The sequence below is a fragment of the Muntiacus reevesi genome, unplaced genomic scaffold (genome assembly GCF_963930625.1).
Source record: "Muntiacus reevesi unplaced genomic scaffold, mMunRee1.1 SCAFFOLD_114, whole genome shotgun sequence".
NCBI classification, from domain to species: Eukaryota; Metazoa; Chordata; class Mammalia; order Artiodactyla; family Cervidae; genus Muntiacus; species Muntiacus reevesi.
This window is the reverse complement of record NW_027077827.1, coordinates 221,221-237,048: the sequence shown is the minus strand read 5'-3', so window position 1 is coordinate 237,048 and position 15,828 is coordinate 221,221. Positions and strand designations below refer to the sequence as shown.

General features: G+C 34.4%; 1 long non-coding RNA gene across 1 annotated transcript in view; it reads right to left on the bottom strand.

Annotated features, from left to right (window-relative positions):
- The window catches only part of LOC136155178 (uncharacterized), a 32,941-nt gene extending 30,884 nt beyond the window's left edge, over positions 1–2,057 (bottom strand). The window contains exon 1 of the long non-coding RNA XR_010660710.1: positions 2,005–2,057. This is a non-coding gene — a long non-coding RNA (uncharacterized lncRNA). The remainder of the gene's footprint in view (positions 1–2,004) is intronic.
- Between the last annotated feature and the right edge of the window lie 13,771 nt (positions 2,058–15,828).

Below are 15,828 nucleotides of genomic sequence, written 5' to 3'. Positions count from 1 at the left end.
AGTCACTCAAGCAGAGTTATGAGGGAGAGAATTACTATGGACAATTATTTTCATTATTCCCATTACCTAATTATTAGTGTTTGTAAGAGTTGCATACTACTAATGTAATAATTTAATAACTACCCAAATGGTGGACACTGTAATCGTCTCTCTCTCTCTGTCTTACAGTGTTGTGATGAATAGCATAAAATCCATACTTATATTCTTGCTGCTTTAACTCGACATTCCTGGAGGACATATTCTGAGAGTCTTACAGAATTACTATGTCAGAGGGTACAAACATTTTAACTTTGACAGGTAGTGCTACAGAGTCCTTCAGGACTGTACCAGTTTATTCTTACAACAGGCAGACAACGATGCTTCATATTACAATCTCTCAAAATCTCACCAGTATTACATGACACTAAACTTTAAAGCTTTTGCCAGCCTGATAGGCAGAAAATTAACCAACCAAACAAGAAACCACCACCACAAACAAAAAACAACATTATTGTATGTTACTTTTCCCTGATAACTAGTGACGTTTAAGTATATTTTAACAATGATTTATTAACCACTTGTACTTTTGTGATGGGACTACTCATACCTTCTGATTATTTTCCTCTTTGGTTGTCTTGTTTTCAATTGATTTGTAGGTGCTCCCTGTATATTAGGGATAGTAACTCCTCATATGTACTGCAAATACTTCCATTTTTGCTTTGTGTACAATATCTCTTTAGCCCTAAGCTTAATATATTTCCAGAATAAATGAATGTTTGCTGTATTTATAAAATATGGACTAAAAATTCCTTAGAATATTAACTAGCAAAAGAACACTATATTCCAGAACAAAATTAAAATGAATACATCTGCACATATCTGGACAAAATGGCCAAGAAAGAACTCAAGTTAACCTGTTCTAGAGTAAGCTGTCTGGAATATACTTATTTATATTTATACATTAATACAGACATTTTCATATCAACATCTCATTTCTTAAGAACCTCTAAAAGCAAACACATTAACAGATATAGAAAAACATGTATACAGTATTCCATAAATTCACATTCTAAAAACGTAAATTCATATAAACCAGAGTAAAATTTCTCATAGTTTTTCTATCAACAAACAAAATCTGCCTGGTATTTTAAAATAATTTCATGAAAACACCAACTGTTACAAATACTAAATCTGTATTAATTGTATCATATAATTTAAAGTATCTTTGGAAATTCATTATATATTCTTGATTCCATACCACTTATATGGTGATAAATACCTTCTCCCAATATGTAACTTATCTTTTCACCTTTTTATTTTCTTCTTTTGGCCGTGCCATTTTGGCTTGCGGGATCTTAGTTCTCTGACCACAGACTGAACTCAGGGCCTGGCAGTAACAGCACTGAGTCCAAACAAATGGACAGACAGGGAATTCCCAAACATGCTTTTTCCCCTTTTCATTTTCTTTAAGGTACCTAATATAAGATAAATTCTTAAGTTTAAAATAGTAGAATTTTACCAGTCTTTATAATTAGTCTAATGTCTTAAGAAATCCTTTCTTATGCCAATATTCTTTCTTTACATAGTTGAGGGTAGAAACATGAGAATGTTCTCCATTCAATTTGTTTCTCTTCCCAAGGTTCTTTTTATATGTTTCTCTCCTCGAATGAGACTTTCCTTTTTTCATTACACAAACACAGAAGTAAAAATCTCAAAGGATAACTGAAGTTAGCTAGCAACTAATAAGATGACCAGAATTGAATTCTTCTTCCCTCTTATAATTCCAAGGCATAGCAGAACAGTATCCGAGAATTGAAATATGAAGGCAGAATTATGTGAATACTGGTTATGCTTCCCAGCAGCCATAGTAAACTATTCTTATTTTGAACTAGTGCCAAAGTAAAGATAGACTTTAAAAAATCTTTAAGAATAAAACTTAACCAAAGTTAACAGAGCTGTAATTCATTAGATTCTTCATAGAAATCTAGCTACTACTGTTTCATAGTTTAATAATAAATATGTTACCTGTGCTCGTTTTTCCATATCCTGGCAACTACCTAGTTGTTCTTCCATTGCAACTCTGATTTGCCTTGCCTCGTATTCCAACTGCCTTCTGGTCATATCTGTTTGTAAGGAAAACTAAAACCACAAGTAAAATGGAAATGTTAATATCTTGTGTTTATCAGTAAAAATAAAAAAGCATATAAGTATCCATAAAGAAAATGAATAAACAAATACATAAGTTATCATAAGAAAGTTATTTTTTACTCTAAGAAGTCCTAAAACTTGATGATCACTGCTAGGCTCAGCCTGGCTTTCTGATGTGAAGTGAAGAGTTGAAACACTTTTACTGCCCCACAGTCACAAATAGTTTTAATTAAATTGTACTAGCTCTTTAAAATATATATATTTATCCAGTTAAGGTAAGCCTATTTTCAGTTACCTTACAATTCTTCTGCCCTGAAGAAGCACTACTTTGAACTGTTAAAAATTAGAATATTAATGTGGACAAAATAGAAAAATCAAGGATCAGGTCCATCATCCTTAAGTTTATACCTCACTTCAGGATTCTTATGTACATGGAGACTAAATAGAGAGAACTTTCCCACATGTAAAATAAAGAAGACAGAATAAAGAAAAGCTTTTATATAAAAATAAATTGCAAGATAACACAAACTTTTTGGTAAAAATATAAATATGAACCAAAGTTGAAACAAACCAAAAAAAGTACTTCTTCATGGAGTGGGTGTTAGTGCATTCAAAACTTTATTAGCCCTCTTAACTACAATTCCAGATGTTGTGGTAACTGCTAGGTATAAAAAATGAAAAAAGGAGAAGGCAAAGAAACTTACAAAGACATGCTCCAAGGCTAAAAGAACAGCTGGACAAAATAATGAGTGACAGTTATAACAGACCACGAAGGGAATAAGGAAGTGCTGTAGATTCTTCATGCTCTGTAAGTCCAATAAAAAGCTGCATGTGGGCAATTCCCTGGAGGTCCAGGGGTTAGGACTCCACACACTCACTGTCAAGGGTGAAGGTCTGATCCCTGATCAGAAACTAAGATCCTACACACACACACACACACACACACACACACACACACACACAGACAAAAGCTGCATGTGTATGTGTCTGACTCAGAATAGCATTCTGTAGGCCTAAGAATCCCAAAATGTGTTGTCAGGTTAAGTTAGAGAAGCTTTCACCCTTTCCCCTTGCAATATACAGACGACATATGCAGGATGCGTTCCTATAGGCATATCCACATTATGTGTTGCAACACAGTTGAAATAGTCTCCATGCTGTGAGTCATGTTATAACTACACTTATTTGTCCTCCACTTCCAAAAATCCCTTGCGCAAAAGGTTGAAGATGACACATTATATTACAATAACGTGGTTTATATTTGATGTTTTAAGCAATGCCTGGTAACCTGATAAGTATTTCTATATGAAAGCATTCTTAACCTGCCTTCCCAATATAAAATAAAAATTTTGTGAATTTAAAAATATTTATGAAATATAAGCAATTTACATTTGCTAATGTTGCTTAATGGTCTATAATGTCTTACATATCCTCTTAAATAAATGTGACTGACTATATGGTAAATTAATATGGGAATGAGCTGACAACTGATCTTTGTTTCAGGTATTAACCAATTGCTCTTGAACTGTTTCATACACAACTGCATGCAGACAGCTAGACTCTAAATACTGTACATTTTAATTACCAAAGTGAATGTTAAGCAAAACAGTGCTTTAATATTAAGAGCAATGATCCCTCCAAACCCTACTGAGTTCCTAATCCTCATACGTCCACACTCTCTATGAACTGTTCTTTCACTTGTGGTGTCTCCTTAGCTCCCAAAATGATGTTAACGACATTGTCAGGAAGGGAGATTCTTTCCCTCTCACATCCTGGATAAGTTTGTGCTCAGGAGGCTGACCACTGAAGTTTCTAGTTCTAGCTCCCGCCAGACAATGCCCACCCACGCAGGAATGTGATTAACTGCGTGTTCTGGAAAAGGTTTTTCCTTCATTGTTACTTTTTCTTTTATAATGTCCTCTCAAAACTATTAGAAAATGAAAAATCTAAGCTAAGAGTGGAAGATTAATTTTAACTGGCCTATTTCTAAAAAATTGTTTTAAAATTTATGGGTAACAGTTAAAATAAAGTCTTATTTAAAATTATTAATGTATTTCAGAAATGTTCTTATACGTGTCACCCCATGAATAGAACAGTTGACTTGGAGAGCTTGGGTGGGGAGGGAGAGGCTGACAGAATTAAGTTATTTTTTACATAGTTATATTAGCAAAACAAACAACTTTTAGTGCTTGCAAAAAGCTCTAACATCTGTGCCAACAGCTACTGTCATTTACAATAACTAGAATAGGACTCAGGTTATCTCAAAGATACTTTCACTGCAAAAACCATCTGGCACAAGTCCTGTAATATAGTTCAAAAAACAGACAGATGGTAATAAACATTTCTACAGAGTATCTTTGGTAATTCAACACGTCAAATAATAAAACACCTAGTTGAATCCTGAATCTTTTAGTTTTATCATCTCTACATACAAAATTCATTGACTATATATTTATGTTGAAGTTGGATAAAACATATTACAGTTTACAAATAACTATATAGTTATAAACTTATATACACTTTCAGATATAAAAATAAGTTATTTTGTCAAGTTACTTACATTTTCAGTTAAAGGAAGGCTATCTGTTCTTTTAGTGAGATTCTGAAGTTGAGCATAATACCAGTCTTTTTCCTTTTCTTCTTTGTCAAGGTCAGCAAGAAGCAATGATCTGTTTTTCAAAAAAAAGTTAAGTTTACACAATGCTAATATGGAGCACATAACAGCAACTCTCATAAGCTATAACTGTAATGTTTTCTATTTAAAGTAATATAATAAATAAGTGAGAATTTTACTAATTTTAGATTTCTGAAGGTGGGACTTAGATTACAGTCATTAAAATTTGAATATTAAAAGTTTTAAACTTTTTCAGCTAAATAAGATGGCAACCATTCTTACTAGAATATTTACATTTCAACCAAATGCTTTCTTCACATTTAGAGTCTACGAATTTGATGTTGGTATACAGTTAAAAGTATAGATTTAATAAAACTCAAATATAAGAATAAAAAGTATAATAAAGGAGCAAAGAAAAGCAGTAATTATGCAAAAAATAAATTTAGAGTATAGGGAACTATTGCACGTAGCTTTCAGCTTCTTATTAGTCAAAATAAGAAATATATTATCACTGTGTGGTAACAGGAGGTTGTTCTGAGGGAGAGAGACATTTTCTTAGGCTTGGAATCTGAAGATGAACTTGTTACATAATTTCTGACAACCCAATCGATGATGTCCTCAATAACAACCTATATCAATATTCTATATCAATACTCCGTATCTGATCAATATAAACATAAATGCAAAATAAAGGGTTAAGAGGAAAAAATCAGTAGGTACAAGAAGTATATATGATCTATGTCCTTTTTTGTGACTCCTTCCCTAAGCGACCACTATTATTCTCTTATATTTATTTCCAGAGACATTCTATAAAAATGAAAGAATATATGTGTACATATGTACATGTACATTTTAAAACATAAATAATAGCATATTATTATCTGTGCTGTCTTATAACTTTTTACCACTTAAAAGTCTATCTTGGAGATCATTCTTGTACCAGAATATAAAAAGGTCCTATGTGGTTTTTTGCTAGCTGCAAAGATATTTATGAATCCATAAAAGAATAAATAATAACTGGTTCTATGTTAGAGGGCATTTAGGGTCTTTCTAATCTTTTGCTATTATAAACAGTGCTTCATTGAATATACTTATATATAACTTCATTGTACAAATATGCAAGCATGTGTAGATGACAAATTCCTAGGATATGTAAACTTTTAACTTACTGTCCTTACTAGATATTGTACCAATTTATGCTTCTGCCACCTTTGACAATATAAATGCTTCATTAAACCTTTTAGATTCTTTTACATTTCTAGGGTTTAAAAAATGGTATATCATTATGGACTTCCTTGTTTTCAGCCACACTGCACAGCTTGTGGGATCTTAGTTTCCAGACCATGGATGGAACCCCAGCTCATGGCATTAGAAGTGCGGAGTCCTAACCACTGGACCAAAAGGGAATTCCCTATCACTATGGGTTTGTTTGTTGTTTTTTTTTTTTTCACTATAGTTTTAATTTGATTTCTTTTAGTATAGGTAAGTGTAAGCATTTTTCCAAGTTTAAAACCCATTTTTATTTCCTTTTCTGTGACTTTTTCTTATTTATAGGACCTCTTCTGTATTAAGAATGATAGTACTCTGTCAGTTATAAATATATTTTCTCAGTGACTCACTTGAATATGAGGATATTTTTTATTACAGCTTCTGGGCTTCACTCTTACCGAGTCATTCCCCACTCTGACTCTGTTATTAATACTTTAAAATTCTATTTGATTGTATTTTCTTGATGAATAAGTATGCATGTATGTGGAAGGTTCTACTCTTGCTAAACTTTCCATTCTTTACTGAGAAGCAACTTAAAAAATAAGAATAAGCCTTCACTTTTTGCTGCGGCAACCTCAGTAGTGGGGGAATTCATGGGAAGAAGCCAGCTCCTGGTTACGATGTGCCAACCTGGGGCAGAGGTGCTGACCAATGAGAAGCTGCCCTCTCCCTTCCATTTTTGACAACAGGAGCAGGAGAAAGCAGTGCAGAAATCCTGAACCCCTTCCACAGGCTGGGTATTACCACTAGCAAAAACATGAGATCTGATCCTATTTTTTTAATGATCCCTGGTGAGCACCTGCAGGACCCACCAGGACCAAGGCAAGGGAACAAGGGACAGAGGGAGATGCTATTTCTTCTGATTAATCTTCAATAAATTGGCCTATTTAATCAAGATCTGGTGCTAAAAGTGCTCAAATGAATAAGCTAATTTTAGTGATGGTACTGGAGTGAGAAAAACGTTAAGGAGAATAGGGCCAAGTTGTTGCTATCAAGTTTTAAGACTGAACTCTGGCAAAATACTCTTGGGAAGCCAAAGTCAAGAGCCAACATGGTAACAAGTGGCTAACTGATAGGAACTGATCTTATAACTCAAATCACTGTATTTAAGGCTCAAAACTGAAACAAGGCACAGACTCAGAAGCTGGTGGGTCTTTGTTGTTTAGCATATTGAAGGCGTATTTAGTGACTGTCAACAGTCTTCTTTAAAATGTAAATGTTAGCTAGGAAGTTAGACATAAACAAGGGGAGGCCTGGCTGAAAGGGATGCAAACTGATCTCTGACCTCCATCCCAGACACACCCATGAGAGCTCACAGATGCTACAAAATAACCACAGAGACTTTTCAACACATGGGCCCTGGGCACACAGTGGACAGAAAACCACCATAGGGACTTCTCCAAGTAACTTTAGGCAGTTAGGGGACCATTAAGGGCTCATGAATATTCTACATCTAATTATAAGATGGCATTAGGCGAAGACACATGGGAAGGCATAAACAACACAGCCTGCTGTTATATAACTTGAAACTGTCAATCGGCCTTGAATGTTTGACCATTTGCATTCCTCTCATTGATTGGTGGCGGGTACAAGCCCTACTCTGCACCAGGCATGTCCAAAAGGAGGAGACTGGACACATAAAAGAGGACCAAGAGGGATCCACAGGGAAGATGAGGAGGGCTCCTTTGGGAGTATCTTACTAATAAAAGGTCTGTCCGCTTGAGCTGAACTGAGCTGTAACTTGCCTGATGTTCTATACCTTTTGGTCCATTGCTCCAAATTTTTGCTGCAATGAGACAAGAACCAAGGAAGATAAATAAACTGATCTGACATAAATTTCAAGTCTTCTTAGTCCTCTAGCTAACTCAGGATCATCTAGAAGAACATGGCACATGTATCAGGCATTTAAATATTTGTTAAAAAGTATTACTGGCTAATGTGACAATAACTATTTGGGTGTATCAGACAAGAGTACTAAGGAGTTTTTTAAAAATATCTAATTTCATCCTCACAACATCTTTTAACTGGAAAACTGAGGTTCAAAAAGGTCATGGAGCTTCCCTGGCTGCAGAGCGGTTAAGAATCCTCCTGCCAGTGCAGGGACTCAGGTCTGACCCCTGGTCCTGGAAGATCCCACATGCCCAGAGGGTAACTAAGCCCACGCATCACAACCACTGAAGCCTGTGCTCCCTAGAGCCCGTGTGGCAGAACAAGACCCCATTCTCTGCAACTAGAGAAAGCACCTGTGCAGCAAGGAATACCCAACACAGTCAAAAACAAAAATAAATTAAGAAAAAAAAAAGGGTATGCATCTGGGCTTGAGTTCTGGCTTGAGTGTTTTCTAACACTTACGTCACTTAAACTTACTGTATCTATAGGTAATACAGAGAACAAGGAAAAAAAGATACAGAGATAGTTCTCTGACTTAAGGGATGTCTAGAAAGAAAGAACAGAAAAACAGAGGGGGTAAAATCATCAAAGAAATAACAGAATTTTCAAAAGTTGAAGAAAATAAATTTCCAGATCAAAAGGGCACAGTGAGTAGTATCCAGTATGATGAATCAAGAAAACACATATCAAGGTACTCTAAAAACTTCAGAAAAATGACTTCCTGCAAAGGAACGTGAATTAAGACTGATATGCAATTTCTCATCAGTGACACTGATTATAAAGAAGGAAAATGAGTTTGAGCCTAGACCTAGCCAAACTATCATTCAAGTACAAGAGCAAAACACAGATTTTGTCCCATAAACAAGGGCTAAATCTACCTTCAAACAACGGTGGGAGCCAGGAGGACACAGGGTATTGACAACTACATACACACACACTCTTTGTGAATAAAATTAGGCCTTTATCACATAAAGCAAAGTAAGTTCTTAGGAAAACTGGCATGCTCACATGCCTCTTGACAGAGTTCAAAGGGGACAAAGCGATGGAAGAATGTACACTCCAATTAGCTTCTGGTTTTTCAGGACACTGTTTCCTAGACTCTCAGAAAGAGTCCTGGTTCAAGATATGAAACAGAGATTCACTGAAACTCAAGAGATTAAAGAAAGCTTAACACTATTTCTGGCCCATGATTATTGTTATTTTTAGAGATGTACACATCTAAAACCAGAGAGAAAGTAGTAAAAGGTCTTTTGCCTCTCAATGAGATATGCTGGGTATTTTCCATATGTTAATATCCATTGTTCATAACTCCACAAGGTAGAACCATATTCCTATTTTACAGAAGGAAATGACACAAAAATTTAAAGACTTGACCAAGATCCCAGAGAATTTATACATTTGGACATTTATGCAAATTAACATTTATACATTTGAGTATTTCTTGAAAGTCTAATAGAACTTTTAGGAATATCAATATAATATGGTATTAATCATGCAAAAGGAATTTATAATCTCATAGGACGTACAAAAATACTTGACCAAGTGCTTGGTAACTATATATTCTGATACTTGTAGTGTGATGATTTTAACTTCAAGAAGAAAAGAATTAACACACTAGCTCTTAGAAAGGAGAACTGATTCTCTATCAGGCAACATTTTTTTAAGAAACCAAAACTGATAAATTGCTTCATTTGTGACTCCTTGAAATAGGTCTTTAATAATGGAAACCAGTCACCTTATACTGAATCTGGTAGTCATTTAATTCATTTGAAAAGATAACCAAAAAGTCAATCAAAACGCATTACATATTTTAGCCACTGTGATTATGCATACTATTCGTACATTATTCACTGTACAGAGCATCTGAGCACTGGAGTCCCAAGAAGCTGCCTCCTTCACGTTTTCAGGTGTAAGGTAAGGACGCCCAGTAATTCATCACTCTGAGACAATGAATGGAAAATGCTAAGTGCTGCTTGTGATCCTCCAACACACGCTTCATAACTCCTATTCTGTATTGCCACAAAACGACAAAATCTAGCAAAAATTGGAGCATAAAAGTTTACTACTTAATGAAGAAATGTTACCTCTCTTTTTCAAGTTCTTCCAAATAACCGGTATTTTCTCTGCTTCCATTTACAAACCCTCTTCATGGAAATGAACCCATAGGAACGGGACTGCACTCTCCTGAGTGACTAGATACAGATCCTTCTCGGCTTCCGTAAGAATGGAGGGACATTTTTGGACCGTAGTTTCACTCCAGGGAAATTACTGCTATCTAAGTTAAGTTCTAAATAAAATACAGACAAGTTTTTAATAAAACAACTGCTTTAAGTGATCTAAAATATTGCTAATGTATTATATTATCTTTTAATAATGAAACCTTAGGTTCACATTTAGCCCTCAAATTTTAAACCATTTTATAATTGAAATACATTATATATATATCACATAAAGTATGCAGGAGTACTAAATTATTGCAGTTATTGAGCAGCAGATCTATACAGGGACAGAAGAAATCCTTATCTCAAATGCTGATGACCAGAAAAATTCACTGACTACTGGTTCTAAAACAGAAACGTCCTGAAAAAAAAAAAAAAAAAAAAAAAAAACACCAGGTCAAAGCACTTATAAAAGGGTACATTTGTGGTGGTGACCATCTTGCAATATACACAAATATTGGGTCATTAAAAAATAAAAAGTGTTCACCTTTTGGTTTAGAGGCCTGCAACTATAGATTTCTATCAGAGAAAGCCACAAATGTATATGAGTGAATGAACAATTATTTATGAACAGAATAGCTAAACTTTCCCTCCAAGATAGCTTGAGTCAGTCTGGTGGGGAAAAAGTATGTTAAAGAAAAATTAGACAGAATGTGCTTTCTTAGATTCCTACTAAGTAATAATATATTTGGGGATCCAAAAGTAATTTCTCTGCCCATCTTCAATTACAATTAAAACTTACTGATTTGACATTTGAATTTTTAAGTGATAAAACAAGAAAGACATTCTTTTAAAATTCTATTTAAAATGGCTTAAAATCAGTGTTGTGTGTATATAAGTGCAAAGATAAAGCACTTCTATTCTGAATGGAACAAAGAAGGGCACTGACTCCTTCAAATGAAGCAATGGGTCCAGTCTATAGCATAAAGCTTAATAAAGGCCTACTTAATGACTGGCAAAAGAGCAATGCGTTTTAGAAAGAGCTGAAAATTGTCAAGAAAGGTATCTAAAATAGTTTATTTAAAGGCAGTTAAATGTTATAACTGAAAAAATGACAAGCAAATAGACTTTTTACGTATTTGTACTTTAAAAATTACATCCTAATGCATGAGGCTAAGAAAATCCACCACCAACATTCTAATCAAGAGAAGCTGTATTTGGACACACACACCTAAAGCTGACAACTGGAGCTTAAAAAATTACTTTAAAACACTTTTTAAAAATTTACCTTTAAGACGCTCTAATAAATCAATCTGTCCAGAAGAAGCCATAGCTTCATCTTCAATACTTCCTTGTAGTTGTTTAAGTACTTCCTGTAAAAAAGAACACAGTATCTCAATATGACGAAATTCTAAATGACTTTTTGAAGATATGATTTTAACTTTCTTGGCATTTAGGTCTGCTGGGGGAAAAAAGTTATTTCAGATCTATCTGAAAACATAAAATGCAAAGTACTTTACATATATTACCTATTACTAATTATAAATAATAAATTACAGCCCAACAACAACAGTGATACTTTGTGGTGATGGTGATTACAAATAGTCTCCATACAGTATACACGGAATAGTTAAGATATTTGTAACTTCTGAAATAACATAACAAGGTGGATTACTCTCATTTTTCAGACAGACCAACTGAGACTCAAAAGATTTGCTGAAGACAGAAAAACTAAGCTTGTACCAACACGGCCATGAAAGACAGCAAATTAACACATTTAACACCCCAATAAATACCAAGCAGTTATATACTAAATTTATATACATTCTACTACATTGATTTATACTCAGCAGTTAAGTGACTGTATGCTGTCTCCTGACTTTTGGTCCATTGCTTCCTTTCCCATCTAAAGCCTTCTCTCAACAAATTTTTGTCAGAGGAGGTCAAAAACTTTCACTTTCTACTAGTTTTTCTGTATATTCCTTAACAATAATTTATACATATTTTTACATTTTACATATTCTGAGGCATCCCACTCTAGTTCACAGCAAAATCTTTGCTGGCCAAGTAGGATTCCAAATGCAAAACAATGTATTTGAACAGTTACAATCCTATAGCTATGGGCAGTGTTCCTCTATGTGAAAAAGGATCCATAAATAGATTGAAAAGAAAATCTGTCAAAAAGAGTAAATATAGTAAAGACTATGTCAGTGGTTTACCTTGATAGTGACATTAGAAGCATTAAGAAAAGAATTCCTATGTTAACAATAAGAAATAGCCTGTGACCTTAATGATCTGACCTTCAAATAAAGACCATGTTGGAAGTTAAAAGGCTTAGATAAGTAGATGTGGGAACGTGGAGGTGACTGTTATTTATAGTCAGAAATTGTGTCAGTGTATCACAACTGTGGGATAGGAAATAAATTTGCACAGGGATGTCTTTCTTGAATGAATGTAGATTACTATAAACATCAGGACACAATTCTCTTCCACAAAGTTTGAGAATTACCACTGAAAACTACCTGCAGTTTTCAGGATCCTGGGTCTCCTTCCATCCACTGCAGCTTGTAATTCAAAGATCTTTTAATCTTATCCTATTTCTTACAATTCTCAGGCTCACAATTCAACAGCTACCTTTCTCAAGGAACTATCAGTGGTATGCATTCTAGGCTTAATATCTCTTATTAGCCATCTCTTCTCTATTTTTATGTCATTATCCTGACTATTGACCCCACCAAAACTACTAAAATAATCTCCTAAATGGTCCTACCTTGCATAGAACTAACAGATTAATAAGACTTTTAAAGCACAGCTCTGATCAGGTCTTCCTTTATAGATGATCCTTCTCTACAGCCTATCATCAAGGTGTTAACAGTGAGTATTCTATAGAAGTTGGGATTACAAGCAATTTTTGTTTTTGGTTTCCTCATTTTAAAACAACAGATATTATCAAAACAAATACTGTTTTCAGAAAAAGTACAAGCATTTAAGAATTCAAAAGCAACAATTAAAAAACATATTAAAAAGAAGGAAAAATTAAAATAACACCAACAACAGAAATGAAAAGGCGATGTACAACAATAAAGGATTAAATAAATTTATGGCATTAGCCGAACAACGGCATATTATACATCTGTGAAAATACTATAAAATACTTAATGACATGAAATGATAGCTATATTAAATTAAAAAGCATGCTGCAAAATATGATCCCATTGAATGCATGCTTGCATGAAATGCAGAGAGAAAAATATACACATTATCAAAGGTTACCAACATTAAAAAAATGTTTTTAAATGGGTGAGCTTGATCTCTTTCTGTCTGTATTTCCTAAATTTTAAAGATAGTGAATATACATAACTTGCAAGTTTTAAGTTTCTGTGCATATGGCTAGAAGTCTATTGATAAAAGCAATAACCATAAAGTAAATAAAATTATGGAAATTTATAAAGTTTAGAAAATTAAAATTTCAAAGCATCTATCTTGGAAAAGCTACTTATTCCAATGTGTTCTCTTAAATTATTCTTGTAAATTCTGAGTTATGAATCTCAAAAATACGCAGTTCATTTATAGATCCAGTTACTTTGTCTCAAGATGACACCACCCAGCATGACTACATTACTATTTTCTTGTGAACAGTTTGTGTCTATTCCATAATAAAAATTAAGCTCATTTCTTTTCTGTTTTACTGAGACAGAACATACATGTGAAAAGCACGCCAATCTTAAATTTCTTATATAATCCAAGTATCCATGTAATTGCCACCCAGGGAAGACACAAAACATTTCCAGTATCACAGAAGGTTCCCTTTTGCCCCTTATCAATCAGTATTCATTCTCCAGAAGTAATCAGTACTCTGATTTTTGTTATCAGTTAGTTGGCCTCCTTGTGAATTGCATATAAATGAAATTATACAGTATACAGCCTTTTGTGTCTCGTGGTTTTTGCTCATCAAAATCTCTATGACACTCATCCATGCTGTTGTATGTATCAGTTATTTAATACTGTGTAGTTGTCCACTGTATGAATAGATCTCCACTGATACATCCCTTATCCTTTTGATGGGCATTTGGGTTGTTGCCAGTTTGGAGGCTATTGTGAAGAATGCTACTATGTACGTTCTTGCACTTATCTCCAGGTGGACACACGTACTCACTTCTCTTGAATATATATCTGGAGGTTTAAACCCTGAGTCACAGTGATTAAAAGAAACTGCTGAGTGGTTTTTCAAAGTGTTTGTGCCATTTTATACTCCTACCAGCAAGGTTTAAGTTTGAGTCTTCTTAATTATAGGTTCCAATTCTCTGTTGAGATTTTCTGACTCTTTATCCACTTAATCCATCATTTTTATCAAAACATTTAAAATAATTATGTTAAAATCCTTGACTGTTACTTGCTTACAACATGTGGATCATCTTGGGATTTGCTTCTATTAACTATTTGTTCTGTTGGTTATCAGTCATTTTCCTATTTCTTTGTATTTCTTGTAACTTTTAACCGTATGCCAGTCATTATACATACAAGAGCAGGAAAGACTTGAGATTAGAGTTTCCCTTACAGAGTTTGCCCTTTCCACCACTGGGGTCTGATTTCCTTCAACCAATAACTGAAAATGGGTTGCAGATGCAGTTTAAGTGAAATTCATATGAGATTCCCTAATAGCTCAGTTGGTGAAGAATCTGCCTGCAATGTGGGAGACCTGGGTTCGATCCCTGGGTTGGGAAGATCCCCTGGAGAAGGGAAAGGTTACCCACTCCAGTATTCTGGCCTGGAGAATTCCATGGACTGGATAGTCCATGGGGTTGCAAAGGGTTGGACATGACTGAACGACTTTCGCTTTCACATCTGATTTGGTTTGCTGAGTTCTCTGAATGTATCTCTTCTCTTACACTGAGGCTGAGACCTGCTTTAGCAGGACACTGCCTCTTAATGATCTGCTTCCTAGTCCTCCCGGGCATCTTCCCCCCAACAAGACTCAGCTAACACCCCATGCATTTGGAGAGAATGTGAGACACTAGTCATACACTTGGAGCCCTGCTAAATGTCAATGCTTTGCACATGTCCACGTCTTTGCCCAACGGTTTCCTTCCTCCAGTGGAGTCTCAATGCCTGTGCCAATGATTAATTATCGGTGTGTTACAGAATCAGTAAATACCCCTGGGGAAGAAAATTACTGGTGATCTCAGCTCATCTAGAAAGGACTCTTTCCTCTTAGGAATTTTAGTTAGTATAGTTCTTGATGATTTCACAGTTCTCCAATGTCTTTAAAAGAATGGTTTTTGTTTTTATCCAGTGTTTTCTAATTGCTGCGGTAGGGCTGATCAATTGCTTGGGGTTGCATACTGAATACAGCCTAAAAAGAAGTCCTTAATTTCAAAGAGGTTTTTAAAAGATGCAGCACAACTACAAAGCAATTCCAAACAAAATATTTCAAAAAATGTTTTGAGAAATGACAGTTTTTAAAATAAATATGTAATTTTAAAGGAGAGAATATTCATTTGTATTTATAAATTCTGGAAGTTTGGTTTTAAAAAATTAATCATATAATCAAACATTATTTTTAAAAAGTTAAGATTTTAGAAACATGAGAGAATTAATTATTACAGACAAATATACTGTGGTCATATAAGTGAATAGAAAATATGAATGAGTAACTGTGTCATTTCAAGGGAGTTTTCAACTTGATCCACTTCTGTTTTCCTCACTATGTCACAGTTACTGATATTTTTTATTACTAGATAAAAGTATACTTGGTAATTAAATCTTCAA